This window comes from Aquarana catesbeiana, linkage group LG01 (genome assembly GCF_042186555.1).
Source record: "Aquarana catesbeiana isolate 2022-GZ linkage group LG01, ASM4218655v1, whole genome shotgun sequence".
NCBI lineage: Eukaryota > Metazoa > Chordata > Amphibia > Anura > Ranidae > Aquarana > Aquarana catesbeiana.
The window spans coordinates 900,294,631-900,310,511 of record NC_133324.1 but is presented as its reverse complement, the minus strand read 5'-3'; positions in this window follow the sequence as shown (position 1 = coordinate 900,310,511).

Genomic DNA, 15,881 nt, shown 5'->3' with positions numbered 1-15,881 from the left:
TCCACTCCTTGTGAAAGTCCCCAACACTTTTGAAGGGCCTTTCCTGACAATCCTCTCCAGGCTGCGGTCATCCCTGCTGCTTGTGCACTTTTTTTTTTTCCACACTTTTCCCTTCCACATAACTTTCTATTAATGTGCTTTGATGCAGCACTTTGGGAACATCCAACTTCTTTTGCAATTACCTTTTGAGGCTTTCCCTCCTTATGGAGGGTGTCAATGATGGTTTTCTGGACAACTGTCAGGTCAGCAGTCTTTCCCATGATTGTGATTCCTACTGAACCAGACTGAGAGACCATTTAAAGGCTCAGGAACCCTTTTGCAGGTGTTATGGCTTAATTAACTGATTAGAGTGGGACACTTTGAGCCTAGAATATTGCACCTTTTCACAATATTCTAATTTTATGAGATTGTGGATTTGGGGTTTTCATGAGCTGTAAGCTATAATCCTCACAATTATGACAAATTACAGCTTGAACTATCTTGCTTGGCATGTAATGAGTCTATCTCATATATTAGTTTCACCTTTTAAGTTGCATTAGTGAAATAAATGAACTTTTGCACGATATTCTAATTTTTCGAGTATCACCCGTACTTTCTTAAGTTTCTTCACTTGCGCTTTATTTTCAATAGAGTATTTTTTGGTGCTACACATTTTTTGGTAATACATATTTTGTATTCCCATACTTTTATTGTGTGAAACTTTTTTTTTGCCCCATTGGGGGCATAGAAGTATTTGGAAGAATTTACCAGACCCTGGTCTCATTAAGCTTAAGAATCACTTTGCTACGCTACACCTGGTCCTGCTTCACAACATAGTCACATCTTCCAGTGTGGTATAATCTCATTTTCTAGTGTGGTATAATCACAACTTCCAGTGAAGAACAATTAAATCTTCCAGGGAGATATACCATTATATAAATGAAGGTGTAGAATTCTCCATTGCAAAGAGGAACTGTCACTCAAACAGTTTAAACTGACATCCGAGGAAATCTGCTAAACGTTTCATTTCTAAATGTCATAGGACGTCGGCCCACAGATATTCACGGAGCAGGGATTAAATAGTACTGCTAATCACATGTAGTCTTAAATTGCCTAGCAACTTGTTCCAATAGATTTTCCACTTGAGATGTTTACATTGTGTGATTTATAGGAAAGCAATAGGACACGACAGCATGTGCATTAAGGGATTGTAATGCACGCCCTGGGTGTGGTCCGTCACTCTCAGCGCTCGGGACATGCGTCTAAATCCCTTAACGCACACCCTGAAGTGTAGTAATTCCTCAACAAACCAGAAAAACATTGCTTTCATGAAGGAGATTAGGAATTAGTTGGGAAAGCAATTAAGGAAAAGAAAAAAAAAAAACTGTCTTGCTCTGTAAGGCTTCGACTGCCCCATACACAGCTGAATGCACTGCAATGTAATTGATAATTGCGTCAATCTCACCATATTATCTAACATGTTGTAAAGTCTCTTAGCGAGCGAAGGATAAAGGGAAACAAAGTTTTCACTACACATGTTACATAGTATTACATACTAGGTGAGGCTGAAAAAAGACACAAGTCCATCAAGTCCAACCTATGTGTGTGATTATATGTCAGTATTACATTGTATATCCCTGTATGTTGCGGTCATTCAGGTGCTTATCTAATAGTTTTTTGAAACTATCGATGCTCCCCGCTGAGACCACCGCCTGTGGAAGGGAATTCCACATCCTTGCCGCTTTTACAGTAAAGAATCCTCTACGTAGTTTAAGGTTAAACCTCTTTTCTTCTAATTTTAATGAGTGGCCACGTGTCTTATTAAACTCCCTTCCGCTGAAAAGTTGTTTCCCTATTGTGGGGTCGCCACAGTATGGCATTTATAAAAAATTGAAATCATATCCCCTCTTAAGCGTCTCTTCTCCAGAGAGAATAAGTTCAGTGCTCGCAACCTTTCTTCATAACTAATGTCCTCCAGACCGTTTATTAGCTTTGTTGCCCTTCTTTGTACTCGCTCCATTTCCAGTACATCCCTCCTGAGGACTGGTGCCCAAAACTGGACAGCATACTCTAGGTGAGGCCGGACCAGAGTCTTGTAGAGCGGGAGAATTATTGTTTTATCTCTGGAATGAATCCCCTTTTTAATGCATGCCAATATTCTGTTGGCTTTGTTAGCAGCAGTTTAGCATTGCATGCCATTGCTGAGCATATCATCTGCTAGGACCCCCAGGTCCTTTTCTATCCTAGATTCCCCCAGAGGTTCTCCCCCCAGTGTATAGATTGCATTCATATTTTTTACACCCAAATGCATTATTTTACATTTTTCTACATTAAACCTCATTTGCCATGTAGTTGCCCACCCCATTAATTTGTTCAGGTCTTCTTGCAAGGTTTCCACATCCTGCGGAGAAGTTATTGCCCTGCTTAGCTTAGTATTGTCTGCAAACACAGAGATTGAACTGTTTATCCCATCCTCCAGGTTGTTTATGAACAAATTAAATAGGATTGGTCCCAGCACAGAACCCTGGGGAACCCCACTACCCACCCCTGACCATTCTGAGTACTCCCCATTTATCACCACCCTCTGAACTCGCCCTTGTAGCCAGTTTTCAATCCATGTACTCACCCTATGGTCCATGCCAACGGACCTTATTTTGTACAGTAAACGTTTATGGGGAACTGTATCAAATGCTTTTGCAAAATTCAGATACACCACGTCTACGGGCCTTCCTTTATCTAGATGGCAACTCACCTCCTCATAGAAGGTTAATAGATTGGTTTGGCAAGAACGATTCTTCATGAATCCATGCTGATTACTGCTAATGATACCGTTCTCGTTAGATGAACTTTCGAATGGCATCCCAGTTTTAGTCCGTAGGGTTCAATATTGAGTTGGCCCACCCTTTGCAGCTATAACAGCTTTAACTCTTCTGGGAAGGCTGTACACAAGGTTTAGGAGTGTGTCTATGGGAATGTTTGACCATTCTTCAAGAAGTGCATTTGTGAGGTCAGGCACTGATGTTGGATGAGAAGGCCTAGCTCACAGTCTCTGCTCTAATTCATCCCTAATTCATCTATTGGGTTGATGTCAGGACTCTGTGCAGGCCAGTCAGGTTACTCCACCCCAAACTCGCTCATCCCGGATTTTATGGGCCTTGCTTTATGCACTGGTGGGCAGTCATATTGGAACAGGAAGAGGTCATCCCCAAACTGTTCCCACAAAGTTGGGAGCATGAAATTGTCCAAAATGTCTTGGTATGCTGACACCTTGAAAGTTCCCTTCATTAGATTTAAGGGGCCAAGCCCAACCCCTGAAAAACAACCCCACACCATAATCCCCCCTCCACGGAATGATTTAGACCAGTGCACAAAGCAAGGTCCATAAAGACATGGATGAGCGAGTTTGGTATGAAGGAACTTGACTGGCCTGCACAGAGTCCTGACCTCAACAGAACACCTTTGGGATGAATTAGAACGGAGAATGCAACATCAGTGCCTGACCTCACAAATGCTCTTCTGGAAGAATGGTCAAACATTCCCATAGACACACTCCTAAACCTTTCCCAGAAGACTGCAATGCCATTAAAGTTCATGTGCGTGTAAAAGCAGATGTCCCTATACTTTTCACAATATAGTGTAAAAAAAGAAATCTTATGTACAAGCACAATCTCCCCAGCTAAAGGAAAATCTATTGGTTGGCTGTCACATGTCTTGCTAAACTGCTCAAGGCCCAGTCTGAAGTTACTCAAGTGGTGCAGGTGGGGTCCTGATGTCTTTCCAAGGAACCAGAGTCTGAAATAGCACATTGGAGTTTGTGCAACAGCACTGCAACGCAAGGTTAACATGTGAGTCTAAGAGGAGAAGAAGTTGCCATGGGTAACCACAGGAGCAAACAGCAACCAGTCATTGGTACCTTGTTGGGTGGTGGGTCCTCTTTTGGCGAGGGGGTTTGGTGTTCCAACTCCCTCCCTAGCTGTCTGGCTCAGTGATCAGTGGGAGCGGAATAACGGTACAGAGATCTATGACCTGGTCACTAGATACATAAGGAAAGAGTTAGGTGAAAGCACGCATGGGGTCAGCGCTAAGTGCTCGGCAGGACCCCATTCTGGTACTGGGGAGGTAACAGAGGTACGCTGACTGGAGGAATAGGCATAGGCTCTGCATGTCCCTCCTAATGCAACACACACATGTACAAGTGTGTAGGACAAAGGACAACATCTTCTGGAGGCATCCCTCATACAACACTACACACAAGTGCTTCATCTCTGAGTTGGGGGACTGCCTTAATGTTTTGACTCTTTACATGACCATGGCCCCGCCTGGTCCTGGGCATTGGTGAGCATGCCTTTGGGCAAGGTGTTACCCCTGTGCTAGTATGAGTGTCCCACCGCCTGGTGTAGCCCAAAGAACCCACCTCGACCCAGAACTTGACGCCCATTGAGTTAACGGGAAACATGGAGGAGACATCACCTGCCTACTACTCCCTCCCCCTTGCAGGCTGCCTGAGCCCCTCCAGCTCTGGAACCTTCCTGGGGGGAAGGAACCCAGCTCTCCAGTGCTTTAGACCATTTATCACCATTTCAGCCCCCTTCTGGACACTCCTCTCCAAGGATTATCTGGAACCTGATAAATATTCAGGCTGGTTATGGTGAATCGCCTGCCCTAAGCTCTGGAAGCTTCTCCCAGAGGCAGGGGAATGCAATCAAACTCTCAGCCTGCACAGACCAGGCCAAGCAATCACCTCTCCCTTGATTACAGAAGGAACCAAAAACTACATTTACCTAGCATCCTACGCTAGGAGGTTGCTACATATTGTATTCTGACAGCGGGGACCCCCCACCGCCACCAGAAAACACTTATCAGCGCTTGCAGCCATTGGCTGGTTTTCCAGCATGACCATTCAACAGAAGCTGGTCGTTAGACTGGCTTCTGTTGAACACAGAACAGTACACAATTCCTGCTGAAATGGCTGACTTTCGGTATGTATGTGCCCGACTATAGCTGTTCCAGGGGCAGCTGTGAGGCCCTGGCTATGTTACCAGTGCCTAATGAAAACCAGGAATCATGGGGAAAAAAATTAAATTTAAGAAAAAAATTCATTTACTGCAAAAATAATCTGACTGATGTTTTGATATGTGCGCCATAGAGTTTGGGGTGTAAAGGTCTACTTTAAGAACAATTATTTGCTCTTGCTCAAATATGTTAGGTAGTGTATTTTTTTATTTTTATTTTTTTTATTTATTTTTCATTATATTGATCTGTATTAAATTCCACTTAAAAAAAGGTGATATTTTCATTAATTATCTCTTGCAGTTGAAAGGCTCAGGATCAGATATTTCGTTGTGTAGATTCCCGCACCACACAACAGTGTTTTCATACTAAACGACTGATTCTCTTGATCTGACACAGTCATTTGCCAGAACTGAGAGGGAAGAAGCGATGGAGACTGTCAGCGAATCCACATTGTGAGATAAAAGGTGTTGATTCGTCATTAGATGTCATTGGTGACCCCGGTTCAAAGTGGATGTTCTGTCTGATCACAGTGGTAACTCGCCATTGGTGAAGCTCACTTATTGAACATGTGTGCTTTTTCTTTGAACATGCACCCTCGCCCATACAACATTTATCAAAGTGTTTGAACTACCAGCCAGGTCTTGTCAGGTTTAAAACACCAAGCAGATAAAAAAAAATACACATATTAAAGTGATTCTAAAGGAAAGATTTTTTTTTTTCTTTTTAATAACAAACATGTTTATACTTACCTGCTCTGTGTAATAGTTTTGCACAGAGCAGCCTTGATCCTCTTTTTGTGGGGTATCCCTCCGGTGGTCCTGTTCCCTCCTCCTTGCAGAGTGTCCACAATAGCAAGTCTCTTGCTATGGGGCCACTCGAGCAAGCTCATTCCGAAGCCGAGGTCTGTGTGTCAAGTCACTCCTGCCCTCTCCTCATTGGCTCACTGGCTGTGATTGACAGGCCATTTTTTTGCGATACAGCACTGCATTATTTTAACTGACAATTGCGCGGTTGTGCGAAGCTGTACTCATAATAAAATATATGCCCCACACACACACACACACAAATAGATCTTTCTTTTGGTGGTATTTGATCACCTCTGCGTTTTTTATTTTTTTGCGCTATAAACAAAAAAGAGAAACAATTTTGAAAAAAAAAATATAATATTTTTTACTTTCTGCTATAAAACATATCCAATAAAGAAATTGAAAAAAATCTAATTTTTTCACATATTAAGATCAATATGTATTCTGCTACATATTTTTAGTAAAAAAAAAATCCCAATGAGTGTATATTAATTGGTTTATGCAAAGGTTATAGCGTCTACAAACTATGGGATATTTTTATTTATTTTGAAAATTTTTTACTTGTAATGGCGGCGATCAGCGACTTATAGCAGGACTGCGATATTGACACTAACTGATACTTTTTGGGGACCAGTGACACACTAATACAGTGATCAGTGCTAAAAAAACATGCACTGTCACCGTACTAATGACACTGGCTACGAAGAGGTTAACATCAGGGGCGATCAAAAGGTTAAACATGTGCCTAGCCAGTGTTTTTCTAAACTGTGTGAGTTGCTTTTACTAGCCGGAATTGGCTTTGATCGGCTTTCCGCTATGGTGACCTGGAAGCGATGACCTGACATCATTTCTGGTTTACCCTGAAGTCAATGGCATCATTTAAAAAAAAAATTGTGTATTCAGATCTTTGTGTTTTGAATGCTTTTAAGTGCAGAGAAGGGATTTGGGGTCTTATAGACACCAGATCTCTCCATAAAGAGTACTTGCTATGTGCCTATTGTTGTCACAAGGATGTTTACACATTCCTTGTGACAGCAATAAAAGTGATAAAATTTTCTTTTAAAGCAAAATAAAAAAAAAAAAATAAAATAAATCAATAATTAAAACAAAAAATTTAGAGTGCCCCCCGCCCCCTCGTGCTTGTGCGGAGAGGGGAACACGCAGAGGTCCTTTACACATGCAAACAGCGATTGTCCCACACATGTGAGGGCATCACCACAAACAATTTGGTTATGTATTGTGTTCTTTTGCATTAAAATTCAAAAAAGGGTATTTTTTTTTCCAAAAAATTGCAAAACCCACCATTTTATTTTCTAGGGCCTCTGCTTAAAAAAAATGTTTGGGGGTTCTAATTTATTAACAACAAATACTGATTTGTACATGTAAACAAAAGTGTCAGAAAAAGACCTGGATGTCAAGTGGTTAAAGCTTGATGTGCTGGGTATCTATTTACTTGGCGCAACCTTATCTTTTATATTTAACCAAAAAATTGGGGAGTATATTACACTTGTGTGCCCTTAAAAAAAACTTTAGTGTATTATTTACTGAAGTTTTGCCCTTGATAAATTGTTGCACTAATGTGCGACATAAAAAAATTGTAACTACCACCACTATATTTTCCAGGATGTCTGCTTTCAGAAAATATATAATATTTTGGGGGTTAAGTGATCTTCAGGTCTAAAATTATGTTTTAAACGTGTGCAAGAAATAAAAAACAGCTTGACAAAGGAAAGGGTTAAAGTGTATGTTTGAGCAAAAAATAAAAATAAAAAATATTCAGTGCATCTCTGGGATAGGTGCTCATTAACCCATGTTTTATCCTTTTAAAAACAGCAAATACAGAAAAGAATACACTGAAGCTGCACTGTCATTTGCCCACACAATGTCTTGTATTCTGTCATCTGTGAATGGGCAAGGGAGGACATTTCCTTCACTTCCTGTCCCATAACCAGGAAGTGATAAGGAACCAGGGTCACCAGAACCAATGTCCCTATTTGAAGATTTACCTTCTATTCCTGTTCTGGTGACGAATTCAAAACTTGGGATTTTCTTTCACTTTTCATTTTTTCTTTCACTTCTTTCACTTTTTTCTTTCACCAGCACAAATAAAGGGGGTGAATATCCATAATGGTAACTATTCCCTCTTCATCTAAAACTAACAAAAGGTTTGACTTCAGTTGTAAACAATGTGTAAACAGCAGACTTATTTCATGAAAGCAGGTAAGGCTAGTCTGGAAAAGAGAAAAGAGAGGAAATGGAGTCTAGAGCTCCACCTGTTGGCTGTAAATTAGAATCTGATATACCTTATTTATCGACGTATAACACGCGTCGGCGTATAACACGCACCCCAAGTTTAGGAGGGAATTTTAAGGAAAAAAACTTTTAGGAGGAAAGTTTAAGGAAAAAAACTTACATTTAAATGCCCGTCAATGCAGCCTTATCAGTGTCCATCTGCAGCCTTGTCAGTGTCCATCTGTAGTGTTGTCCCCCATTGCAGCCTTGTCCCCCATTGCAGCATTGTCCCCCATTGCAGCCTTGTCCCCATTGCAGCCTTGTCCCCTATTGCAGCCTTGTCCCCCATTGCAGCCTTGTTAGTGTCCATCTGTAGTCTTGTACCCGATTGCAGCCTTGTCAGTGTCCCTCTGTAGCCTAGCCCTGTGTCGTTTGCATCTTTGAAAATGGCACCGCCGTTCTCGGCCCCTTTCGGCCATTCTCGGAGGCTCTCAGCCGCTTTCGGCCATTCTCTGCGGCTCTCGGCCACTCTCGGACGCACTCGGCTTGCGCCGGCTCCCGCGGAACTGCGAGAGGCGCCGAGAATGGCCAAAAACCGTCGAGAACGGCCGAGAGCCGCCGAGAATTGCTGAGAGCCGCCGAGAATGGCCGAAGGCGGGCGAGAGCCGCCGAGAATGGCCGAAAGCAGCCGAGAAAAGCCGAAAGCCGCTGAGAGCGGCCGAAAAGCTCACAATCGGCGGGGGATCGGCGTATAACACGCACCCACGATTTTCCCCTGATTTTCAGGGGAAAAAAGTGCGTGTTATACGCCGATAAATACGGTATATATATATATATATGTAGCGCTTACCCCCGAAGGAGCAGCTGATTAATTATTATATCCGGAATTCACATTTACCACCCAGCCCATCGCAGCCCATAAGAATAGAAACAGTCCATATTGCATTTTTCTCTCGTTTTATTAGGTAACATAAACTAGGATAGGAGAAGGGTTTTCTGAGATGCTCTTATGCTGCTTCATTATCTTTTTTCCTCTCTGCCTCTCGTGCAAAGATTTAGCATGTTGCGGACAGAAAGAAATCATTTTATGTGATTTCTTCATCAGGGAAGATGAAAGTAGATTTTGATAGAGAATATTTGATAAAGAGTCACTCTGAATAACTTCTTTATCTGCAGAACTTTCCAAGAACAGTCTGTTTCTCTATATGTGTGCTTGTAGCTTTACCGCCACCTCTTTACCACTACATCCCATCTACAGTATATGGTGCTTCCAAGTTGAGCTAAAGAAAAGTCACTTAGAATAACTCCTCCCGCTTGACTGATTGGAATCCCGGGGCATTGTTGAACCCAAAGTCACAGGCCACAATCACCTGTCTCACTGACTTGCGTACCAACATCCCTCAGCCTCTGGAAGTACCTTTCCCTTGGGCTTTCACTCACTTGATCGATAGTCCATGTGCCACTCATAAACGACCGATCGCCCAGTTGTCTTCCGCTTAGTTGCTATTTCTTTTGCATGGTTTCTCCTTTTCTGGAACGCTCCCTTCCCCGCAGGGGCGTCCAATAACACCAGCGACTACATGCTGTACGGTGTCACGAACTCCGCTATGAGTCCCGGTCCTCCTCACTCTCCTCAAAGGGGGCTCTGTTGGCTCCCCTCCGGGGGACCAGGCTGGACTCTCGCTCCACACTCTTTTTTTTCCCAACTCTCACGCGACCCGGCTTTTATATGAGAGTCCCGCCTCCTGCCAAACAAATTAATGATTGGCCAGAACTCGCATACAAACTTCCTGTAACTCAAATTCCAAATAAACAAACAGGCCTGTTATAATGATACAAGCCTGCCTAAATTTATCTGAAATTATTAAGCTGGCAAAAAAAGTCACCTACATGAAAGTAGGTGCCCGCTACATATATATATTTGAATCAAAAAAGGCTGTCAACTCGGATGCTCTTGAATAAAAGCATGCTTTGATGAAGGCTTCTTAGCCGAAACGCGTCAGAGTATAGCCTGTACCCGTGTACCCATGTAACCAATAAAGGACTTTTATTCAAGAGCATCCGAGTTGCCAGCCCTTTTTGATTCAAGTATTGTATTTGGGGCCTGAACATCCTGGCTAGAGCACCGGATCACAGCTCGTGGACTTTCATATTGGAAGTGGAGCTGGGGTAACAATTTGTTTCTATATATATATATATATATATATATATATATATATATATATATATATATATATATATATATATATATACTATATATACACACACACACAATGCATCTGGAAAGTATTCACAGCGCTTCAGTTTTCCACATTTTGTTATGTTACAACCTTATTCCAAAATGGTTTAAATTAATTATTTTCCCTCAAAATTCTAGGAACAATACCCCATAATGACAGCATGAAAGAAATTTGTTTGAAATCTTTGTAAATTTATTAAAAATAAAAAAAACAAAAAATCCCATGTACATAAGTATTTACAGCCTTTTGACACTCAAAATTGAACTTAGGTGCATCCTGTTTCCACTGATCATCCCTGAGGCCGGGTTCACACTGGTACGACTGTGGATCCGACTTTGGCCTGTGATTTTAAGTCCGACATAAGTCCGACTTCAATGAACGGGGATCTGACTTTGATCCCGACAATGCAGGCACTTTGTGTCTGGTATGAATCTTTAGGGGGAACTCCACGCCAAATTAATTTAAAAAATGGCATGAGTTCCCCCTCCAAGAGCATTCTAGGCTGTTCAGTCTGGTATGGGTTTTAAGGGGAAACCCCACGCTGAAAAAAATGGTAGGGGGGGTCACCCCCAAAATCCATACCAGACCCTTATCCGAGCACGCAGCCTGGTAGGTCAGAAAAGGGGGTGGGGACGAGCGAGCGCCTCCTCTTGAACAATACCAGGCCGCATGCCCACAACATGGGGGGTGGGTGTTTTGAGGCAGGGGCGCCCTGCGCACCCCACCCCAAAACAGCTTGTCCCCATGTTGATGAGGACAAGGGCCTCTTCTCGACAACCTTGGCCGTTGGTTGTTGGGGTCTGCTGGCCCCCAGATCCCGGCCCCCCACCCTATGTGAATGAGTATTGGGTACATTGTACCCCTACCCATTCACCTAAAAAAGTGTCAAAAATAAAATGCAGTACACAGGTTTTTAAAGTAATTTATTAAGACAGCTCCGGCGTCTCTTCCGATTTCTTCTCCCCTCTCCGGCTCTTTTGCCTCCTCTGCTGATGTCTTCTCCCTCTGCCTTTGTGAGGTCAGGCACTGATGTTGGACGAGAAGGCCTGGCTCGCAGTCTCCGTTCTAATTCATCTCAAAGGTGTTCTCAAAGTCACTCCGTTCTAATTCATCTCAAAGTCATGTTGGAACAAGAAGGGGCCACAAAGTTGGGAACATGAAATTGTCCAAAATGTCTTGGTATGCTGACGCCTTCACTGGAACTAAGAGGTCAAGTCCAACCCCTGAAAAATAACCCCACACCATAATCTCCCCTCCACCATATCTGATTGATCTTTAACTTCAGTAGATGTAAAAAAAAGGGGAGGGGCCAAGGAACAAGCCACTCCCGTCATCCACTCTGCCCTGTAAACCATTAGTGTTCTCCACATGTGCTACAGCCAGGGGCGGACTGACAACTCATGGGGCCCCCGGGCAATAGGAGATTATGGGGCCCCCAGGCAATCAGAGATTATGGGGCCACACAGTATACACACACACACAGTATACAATCACACAGTATACACACAAACAGTATACAATCACACAGTATACACATACATGTACACACAGTATACACAGACATGTTTCTATTGGCTGAGAAGGTACTGTAAAGGTGGGGCAGCTATAATCTCAGGATTTTTAGACCAAAAGGATGTCGGTAAGGGACATTTCAGAGACAGATGTAACAAAAACACAGATTTTTACATACTGTCCCTGGTTTTACTGAGGCTGGCAACCCTGATGGGGCCCCCTAGTGGCCCAGGGCCCTCGGGCAGTGCCCGCGTGGCTCAATGGTCAGTCCGCCCCTGGTTACAGCAGAACTCAACTTCTGAAAGAGGACTAAAGCTGGACATACATGGATAAAAAGTCATTCAAAAAAGCGTTCGATAAGTCCAATCATTCGATTTTAGAAATGTTAATGGGCGCATTTCGATTCTCGAAATGCAAAGTTTTGTGCCAAAATAAAGATCTGTCATGTCGGAATTTTGCTGTGATTTTCTAAACATTAGTAGGGAAATCATTTGTAAATAGTTTGAAAAAACATACACTGCATGTGCATTGATCATTTATCGACAAAACATGTACCATTTACAGTATGTATGTACTGTATATTACAATTAACGATCGATAATATATGGAAAACAATTTGATACAATGATGGTGTTAACACACAGTCGTTCAAGCGAGCTTTATCAAAAACAAACGTTTTTTAGAACAATTTTCTATCCATGTATTGCCAACTTAACATTTGAATTCTCCCAGTTTTTGTACAGGAGCCCCTTGTGTCTTCACTTTGGGCAATAAATAACAGATGACTGGAATGGTACGATTAAAAAGAACTCAATTTGTGTTTTCTTTGCTGGTGAGCTCACACGTTACCCGAGGAGCTTTGGAAAAACATTGTTTTAGCAGATATTTAGACAAGTGTCGGGGATGTTGGTTTGTATTCTGAGGATCCCCGCTGACTGGCAACATTTGTCTTATTCCGTGCTGGCGCCAGGTGATCAATACCATGATGTACCGAACGTGGCGCCGCACAGCACTGCCTGATAGTGTATATAGGGGGGTTTCACAGGGGTGCCTAAAGAGACCCTGTCACAAACTTAAATTGTGGGTAAAGCTAACTTTACATGGAAAGAGAAATATGTGTTGACAGTGTTGACGGGGGAATCCCTCCCGCTAAGCCATTGTCTTCTCCTATTGTGCTTCCCCCCAGCAGGAGAACACAGTGATTATTGTTAGCGGCTAGTCAAAAGACTAAAATACGACTAAAACGCCATTTTAGTCAAAAGACTAATACCCCGTACACACGATCGGATATTTTGAAGGAAAAAGTGCGATCGGATTGTGTTGTCGGAAATTCCGATCGTGTGTAGGCTCCATCGGACTTTTTCCGTCTGAATTTCTGACACACAAAGTTTGAGAGCAGGATATAAAATTTTCCGACAACAAAATCCAGATCGTTTAAATTCCGATCGTGTGTACACAAATCCAACGCACAAAGTGCCACGCATGCTTAGAATAAATTAGAAGACGAAAGCTGTTGGCTACTGCCCCGTTTATAGTCCCGACGTACGTGTTTTACGTCACCGCGTTCAGAACGATCGGATTTTCCGACAACTTTGTGCGACCGTGTGTATGCAAGACAAGTTTGAGCCAACATCCGTCGGAAAAAATCAGATGGATTTTGTTGTCGGAATGTCCGATCAATGTCCGATCGTGTGTACGGGGCATAAGACTAAAACTAGATTGAAATTTGACGTCAAAATTTAACACTGGTCTGCAGTGTATGTTCGAACCTCAATGCCATAAATAATAACATATTATTTTTCACTCCAGCAGTATATAATGAGTTTGGAAATTGTGTAAAAATGCTTAAATAATGCATTACAATTTAACTACACCCATTCGATTTTAGATGACTAAAATGAGTTTTAGTCGACTAAAATGTACTGGAGATTTTAGTCGACTAAAATGTACTAGAGGTTTAGTCCACTAAATACGTCTTATGCCCTGTACACACGATCGGAATTCCGCTCAAGCTTGCCTTGCATACACACGGTCACACAAAAGTTCTCTGAACTTTCGACCGTCAAGAACGCGGTCACGCACAACACTACGACGAGCCAAGAAAATGAAGTTCAATGCTTCCGAGCATGCGTCGAATTGTTTCCGAGCATGCGTAGGAATTTTGCGCGTCGGAATTGCATACAGACGATCGGAATTTCCGATAGGAACTTTTTCTGTCGGAAAAATAGAGAACCTGCTTTCAATCTTTTGTTGGCGGAAATTCCGCCAGCAAAAGTCCGATGGAGCATACACACGGTCGGAATTTCCGACCAAACGCTCACATCAGACTTTTGCTGGCGGAATTTCCGATCGTGTGTATGGGGCATAAATCTAAAACCCTTGCAGAAAACTAAAATGGGACTGAAATTAAAATGCCATTTTACTCAAAAAGACTAAGACTAAAACTAAATCGAAATTTGCTGCCAAAATTAACACTTCCATCCAGTTCATCCAATAAAAGGGGCAAAAAATCCTAATAATAAAAAAATCAAAAAAAAAAATCATATAACCCATATACACAAACCTATACCCACAGTTGTTCCAGAGGAAGGCAAAAAACTCCAGCAAAGTATGATCCAATTTACTACAGCAGGGGAAAAAATTCCTTTCTCCAGACATAAAGAGTGCATTGGGTACATTCAGCATGCCCATACATGGTTAGAATCAGTGGTGGCCGGTGGTAACTTATTTTGGGGGGGGGGGCGACAAACAGTATCACCACCCCCCCCGGTTGGTCGGGTCTGGAGCACTCACCCCATCTATTGTGGGCAGCGCTTCTCCCGGGCTTCACTGGCGGCTTCCCCTGCTCGACGGCAGTGGCAGGTTCACCTTCGTCTGCTCTCCACGGGCATCGAGGCGGCTTCCCTTTTCCTTCCCCCTCCTCGACGGCCAATTGGGACTCTTCTCTTTTCGGCCAATCGGAAAACGGGTCTCATACCCACTTCTGATTGGCCAGATTGAGGATCAGTGTTTAAATAGCGAATATTAATTCACTGTTGTAACACCTGGGTGGGCTCATGGCGCAATGCTCTGCGCCACAAGCGTACCTTATCTTGTAGCCTATTAGAGCCTCTGGCTCTAATCAGCTGCTTAAAAAAAAAAAAAACCCCGCAGCTGTAATTCATGTGCCCGGTGTCCTGAAAGGGGCCAGACGCATAAGTAGGGGGTAGCAGCCGGAGATCATAGAGCATTAATTAAAATGTGGTGGCCATGGATAGAGGGGGCGGTGCCCGCATGCCCCTAATGGAGGGGCCGCCACTGGTTAGAATCTCGGACAGTTCCTGCTGAACCAACTGAAATTCGAACCATCTATGGCCGGCATAACTCACCTATTAATGGGATCACACTGCAACTGTGTGCCAAATGCAATATTTCAATGTAAAGTCCCCCTTAGGAGTGAAAAAATGGGATTCAGGAGGTGGTAATATTGCCTTCTGAATGGTTGTAAACTGGTCCTAACTGTCTCCAAAAAGTGATCCACTGCGAAACGCTTTTCAGAGGGGCGTAAGAGCACAGAAAATAAATTATTTTAAATGCGTACTTGATTACCTGTTTTTTTTTTTCTCCATAAAAGTTTTTATATTTACTTCACAATGTGCCTTTGAACCTACTAGAAAATTTAACTACTTCACAAAGAGTCACAGCCAAATTCCTCTTAGCCCTCTCCTTTTCTGGAATTGTCTAATTACTGTCTGTGCTGGCCCAGCTCCTCCTCCCCTCTCTTCAACTGCTTACGTAACCTTTTATGTAGCTGCCAGAGGAGGAGCAACGGAAAATAATATAGAAAAGCACTCCATCCAAGATGGCAGTGGCCAGCAGCCGTCTCAGGTCTTTTGGATGTCTACACAAGGGAGGCTTTTGCAGATAAATAAAACACATAAAATATGTATATGTAGATATATTATGGGAAGATATAGGAGCTAGAGATGTAGTGATGTATGACCATTGTTGATATTAGACAAGAGAGGAAGACTTGAAAACATCTACTCAGATCAACCAATCAAGGCTTTTCTTTCAAATGATATTTGAAATTTGATTGGTAGCGACGTGTAAAGCCTCA